Source organism: Trachypithecus francoisi, unplaced genomic scaffold, assembly GCF_009764315.1.
Source record: "Trachypithecus francoisi isolate TF-2019V2 unplaced genomic scaffold, Tfra_2.0 Lachesis_group18, whole genome shotgun sequence".
Lineage (NCBI taxonomy): Eukaryota > Metazoa > Chordata > Mammalia > Primates > Cercopithecidae > Trachypithecus > Trachypithecus francoisi.
In genome coordinates, this window is record NW_022681463.1 from 66,201,148 (window position 1) to 66,207,476 (window position 6,329).

Below are 6,329 nucleotides of genomic sequence, written 5' to 3' on the forward strand. Positions count from 1 at the left end.
GCCTCACCTGAGAGGGATTTGGCAGGTCTGCAGTAGGGCTGTGACTGGTTCGTTAACCAACTTTATGGGGGATTCTAATGAGCCAACTGGCTTGGGGATCACCATCGTGATGGAAAGAGCATTAGACTGAAATCAGAATTCCAGGTCTTGGCACTGAGTGACCTGTGTGTTACTATGGGCAAGTCCTCTTCAAGCCATTTTTCTTATCCTGAATGCAGGGGTAATGGAGGGCCTTCTTCACAGGGTTGCTTTGAGAAATAGATGAGATACTATATAGCATCTGAAAACAGCAGAGTGTCAGGTGTTCGGACTGCTGAGTCACTTGCGCATTCGTTCGCTTAACAAATATATGGGTCTTAACGCAAAACTGTAAGAGGTACTGCAGAGGTGTTTTCTGTTTGTTTGTTTGTTTGTTTGCTTTTTGTTTTTTAAAGTATGATCTGTTGCCTACAAAGAGCTTCAGACAAACGGGACAGAAGAATCCACGTGGGAAGTCAGGATCTCAGCCTTGTGCAGGGCGCTCCAGCTTGACAGTGTGCACAAGCGATGCTGAAATACACACTGGGATTTGGAAAACCTCTTAGACAAGGTGCACGCAACAGCAGAAACGAGAATAGGCAAGGATCTGCTCTGGTCTCTGGAAAATGTGGGGACTTCTGGAAGCTGGGAATTTATTTCCTGCACAGCATGGCCTGTTTTGCCCATGGATAGAAAGAGGCAACCAGGTAGGATGATCCCAGAACAGCCACCCCTCCCCTCATCCTGGTAATGCCATTGCACTCTTTGTATCACTAGGGTAGAAGTCTACACTCACTGGTAGAGTTTCCCCTAAAATTTCATTTTTGAAATTTATGTCTCTTTTCTCTGTTCACACTTCGCCTGTCCTTCCTCTGGGATGACGGTGAACCCTGGGAAAACTGAGATGGAAGCAAGCGGGAGGGGTACAGAGCTCTGTACAAGTGGAGACCACACTGAGCAAAGGCCAGTCCAGGGTGGGGAGAGAGGTGGGACGGTGGCATAGGCCCTGTGCTGTCAAGGACCAGGATTGGGTGAAGCCATGGGTGGGGTGAAACCATGGTGTTGCAGGGCCCTGAGACGACTGAGTGTCTGATTTCAGGCTCAGGCCAAACCCTTCACCCTAGTCGCGGATAATCAATGTTGAAACCAAGATGTGGTCTTCCATATCTTATTCTGTTTAGAAGGTTAGAAACAGATGCAGGAATGCTATGAAGGGATTATCTTAATGGAAAATGCAAGAATCCTTCTTGTAACCCCATATCATATCGTGTATGACTCATAGAACCTGCCTGTGATAGCAGGTGATGATCCACATCCCACCTCTATTCCCCAAGGCAACAGCATTTCCTCACATTCCATGTTGCTATCGCTGCAGCCACTACCACCCCCAACTCCCCAGCCTCCAAGTTTGTGTTTGACAATCTCACATGATAGGTGTTTTCCAAATGGGAAGAAGTCTTCTGCAACCATTCTTTTCATTTAATCTGTTCTTGATCTATATTGAGATAGATTTCTGTGCTGATTTTAATACTGAGCTATGTGATTTGTCCAATTAAAGACTATTTGTTTATTTGTGTTATAGAAAAAATATTTAATTTTTAATAAGCACGGATAAACCAAAAGAAGAAAACAAAAGCACTTATAATTACATCACCCAGAGAGACTACTATTAAAATATGGGTCATATCTTCCCTGACTTGAGTGTGGGAGGTTGTGTGTATGTGTATACACACATGTTTTTTCTTACAAAAATGGAATTGTCATGCATATACTGTTTTGTAATCTGGAAGGTCATGAATTTCTTTCCTTTGAACATCTAAACACACATTAATACTGAGGAGGAAAATTTTAAAAAGATATAATGTGCTTCACGTGGTACCCTTATTTCCCATGTGACTTGTGCTATTGCATACCCCCAGACCACTTTTACATTGTACCAAATGAAAATCCCAATTATATTATACTACCCACATCTACAACACATCTTTGGTACCCTTGATGTTCCATGAGTCCTGAAGTTTCCTCTAAAATTTCCAAGAATGACTAAACTTGTTCAAGTTAGCTTTGGTGTTTAGAGTATCCCAGGTATCTAGATGTCAGCAACCCATGGAAGATGTACCTTATAAGTTCTATTAATGGGAAAATGTAATTAACCAGAAGGCTACATTTCCCAGCTGTGCACAACAGTGAGCATTAACTGTAACAAAATGATGGTGCTCATAGGCAGTCCTTGGGGGTTGTGAGCAATGGTCTTGTGGGAGCAAAAGATGATGGATGAGAATTTGTCTCAAGTAAACAAAATTCTTCCACCATCTGGACTGTGGAACTGAATTGGAGTAGAATGTCAAACATATATGTGTGAAAATTCCATGACAGCCTTGCGGTTCTGTGCTGACCAAGTCTTGTTTGAATTGTCAGAGGCGTCAACTCAAATTGATGGAGTCAGGTTTGGCTTGTCCAGCTTTCACTGTGCTGTGTCAGTTCATTTTCTCAGCACAGTCCTAGCTGATTGTCCTGTCTGTTGTCTGTTCACTCTTTAGGGAGAGAAAAGGGGAAGAGGAAAATGAATTTAAAGGAAATAGGAGTAGAAATGGAGGAGATGGAAGATCCAGTTAAGATACAAGTGAGAAAAATGAAAAATGGTCAGGCTAGAAGAGAGAAAAATGTGCTATGAGGCAGGAGAGATGAATCAACGCTAAAAAGCGACATTTCTGAGAAGAGAAATTGCAAGGGGGAAAAATTAAAGAGTGTTGAATAAAGAGGAGATGAAGAGATCTGTAAAATATTATTTCCTAGTGTTCAGCTTACTTCCAAAATACCTTATGAGAGGTTAGGCCAGAAAATAGATTATTCCTCTTGGTTACAAAGAAATCATGGTGCTCTCAGGAAGCAAGAGCAGATCATGAACACAGCCTGACAGCTGCTGGGTACAGCGAATGGTTTCCTTTATCGTATTTCCGCTTATTTTAGCAATTCCAGCCCTTTCCAGCTCAGTTTTCATTTTTTACTAGAGTAACCTCCACTTTTCATACAATTACAAAGATACAAAACAAGTAAGTTCTGGGATTATAACACTTTTGTGGAGATTCTTTTCTCTCAAAGATTCTTATAACATTTCTTTGAGTTGAGGGGGAGACAGATGTGTTGAGTGGTGTTGTTTTACATCTGGAGAAACTGGGGCACAGAGGAGTATTGAGGGGGAGTTCAGCTGCCCTTTGTAGTGCTGATGGGTGGTGATGGATGTGGAGGCAGTTGACCAAGTCTTCTCAATAGAAAAAAATTACCCTTCCATCTGTAATCAACTCATTTTTTCTCTATTTGCTACAATGATAAAACAAAATGGAACCCAAATTTCACAAATACACTGTCCTTATCATTTAACCTGCATGTTCCCATTTTTGAAAAACTTAGTTCTAATTATACTAGTTTTCACATCTCAAAAATACAATACTGCAATAAACTCCATAATTCAAAATGAAAGAGATGAGGGTATTGGGAATAACAAAATTAGTAGAGAATCTGCAAAAAGCAAAAACAAAACACCCTGTATCTTTCCAAAGAGCATAAAATACTGCTGAATATAATTCAGTTGTGTGTGTGTGTGTGTGTGTGTGAGAGAGAGAGAGAGACAGAGAATACGTAATAGCAATCAAATGAATCTATAGCTAATGACATCTGTACTTAGCTAACTCTGGTTGGGCCACACACTATAAGAGGTCACAGCTGAGCGTTTCATGAACCTTAATTCCTTTTCGGATTGGCCCCAATCTATGCATAAGCTAAACGCTTCCTGTAAATCATTGCTGGAAATTGCCTCAGTGACACGGCCCTACATGTCCCAGGAACTCCCCTTTCTCTGCTCCAGGGCCCTCTCTCCAATTTTCACCTCATTCTGGGTCTGAGACTGAGATGAGACTGGGGAGAGGTCTGGCAGCCCCAAATTTTCCACATGTACGTCATCACTGACATTCCTCAATGAGCAGTACATTAGCGAATGGGGCCTGTTTCAGTCTCATCGTTTGTGCTCTTAGGATCTTAAAACAAAACTGATCACTAATCCAGGTTCAGGAAGAAGTCTGAGGTGCTAACAGACTCTAATAGTGAAAAAACAAAGTCATCCATTATTTTGGGAAGATAAGGCCGAAGACAGGAGCCCCTCTTGATTTCCCACTTTCTATAACACTTAGATACACATGAGCCTCAGACCTAACACATGCGACTTTCTGAACTTGAATGTCTCTGTGACAATGATTTATATTTTTAAAAAGGAAATGGGAATGATATATGACTTTAAAATCTTAGACGCTGCCCTTCCAAAGGAGACTGCAGGGAACACGGGGGGAGATAGATTCAGTGTCCTCCACCCAGACTCTATCCCATTCCTTCTCTGATCCCACTCTCTCTCTCTTGCCTTGGTGCACAGTCCCGGAGGCAGTTTTTCTCCAGGGCCTTCTCCCAGGGGTCCCTCCCATGCTTAGAAATACTAATTGGCATCTTTGGGTTTGTGCTCTGTGGGGCATTGTGTGAATCACTTGGTATAAATCATCTAGTTGAATGATCGTAACAGCCCTGGGAGGTAGGTGTTATTTCCCCATTTTTCAGATGAGGAAAACTGAGGCCCAGAGAGCTTCAGTAACTCATCCAGGGTTACAGGGCAAGTAGTGGCAATGCTGGCTCTGACCTTCAGCCTCCGTGTCTGCTGCTCAGAACTCACAGGCCAGAAGACAAGGAGGCTTGGTGCTAGTGTGTGACTTATGTAGAAGCAAAGATTTGGGCATGACCAAAAAGATGGCACAGGGCAGTTCAAAGAAATCAAATAGCCACAAGGCAGTGGTCTGTCTGGGCTGTTTGGCCTCGGCCGTGAAGACTTCTTCCTGTCCAGGGTCACGCTGAGTAGAAAAGGAGGCACATAGTGTCCACACATGTTCCCCAGGGTCTGGCCCAGACAGACAGTCTGAGGCTCCAACACTTGCTCACCCCTCTGTGTTCTTTCAGCTCCTGATGAAACCATCCCTGTGGGGAGTGCAGGGGCAGATGGGGACTCCATGGAGGCAGCCGACCTGCGACAGCCTTCAGTTCCGACAAAGACACATCACCTTGCAAATGACACTCTGCCGTCTGGTTTCTGTGTTTTGTTGTAACAGGTTAAATGAACCCCTGGGCTTAATTTTCCCCCTACTTAGTTCTGTGGCAGCAAAGAAAAGTGACTTCTTTTCATTTCTCAGCTCAAAACTTCTTAAGCTGTGTCTCTTCCTCATCACCCCTTTGAGAATAAAAGTCTAGAAATGAAACACAATCCTGACAAGTTTGGAAAATGTGCTTTTATATTCTTAGTTCAAAGCCAACCCTAAACTTTGAGATTTTGGGTCAAATTTGTTCTCAGAGATGTAAGTTTGGCCTTGAGGCCTATTTCTGTCTTCTTCTAACAGGAATGAATGGCTTCAAGTTCTCATCACTATGGTTCCACTGAGCCTTTGCCTGAACAAGAGCCCCAGTGGCTGACACCCTGACTCTGGAGGCTCACCTCGTTTTAAAGGGTGGTGGGAAGGAGAAAGGGAGGAGGAGGGGAAGGGGTAGGGGTAGGGGGAGGAGGAGGAGGAGGGGGAGGAGGAGGAGGAGGAGGAGAAACGACACCCAGGCTCTGCAGTTTATAAATCACCCCAGAACGCAGCCGGGCTGTGAAAGGCACTCAGCCAGAAGTTGTGAAAGGAAATAATTTTCATTCCCAGTCCTGGGAATTGCGTGAAGTAACAGAACAAAAGCTGCATTCCCCAGAGATTTTCTGAAAGTAAAATGAAAGGGAAAACATGAAAATCACCGGAAAGGCAGAGTTAGGAAAGCTAAGGAAAGAAGGCAGAGTACAGCCAAGACACCCAGGTCCTTTGGCTGGTTCCTCTCCTGCTTCCAGCTGTAGGTGCAGGATGCCTTCTGCAAAGAGGAGTGTTGGAAATGTTCTCAGAGGCCACCCCAACTAGGGGAAGAGAGGCCTGAGATGGGGCTATGCATCTGCATTTCGTGATGATAAGAAAATAAGTATTTTTTTGACCTAGACATTAAAGAAAATCTTAAGGGCACACAGGAGCTTGTGATCCATTTAAGCTAGTACCTTACCTGTCCCAAGAGGCATTAACTGTCTCAGCAGTTCCCAGGAGGGCACAGCAGGACCTAGCTCCATCTTCAGCCAATCCCGGGGCCTGGAGACAAAGGGAAAGTGACAAGAGTTGAATTCCTTGCTCCAGTCTTTCTAGAGAGCAACTGTGTCTTGTGTCTAGAAATGGACAGGTGTGACCTGCAGTCCAGCAGGAAACGGC

At 43.8% G+C, this 6,329-nt stretch overlaps 1 long non-coding RNA gene across 1 annotated transcript; it reads left to right on the plus strand.

Moving 5' to 3' along the window:
- The first annotated feature begins 602 nt into the window (after window positions 1-602).
- On the plus strand, window positions 603-5,314 carry LOC117063763. The gene is made up of 2 exons (XR_004429058.1): window positions 603-725; window positions 5,014-5,314. It is a non-coding gene; the product is annotated as an uncharacterized LOC117063763 (long non-coding RNA).
- Window positions 5,315-6,329: the final 1,015 nt, after the last annotated feature.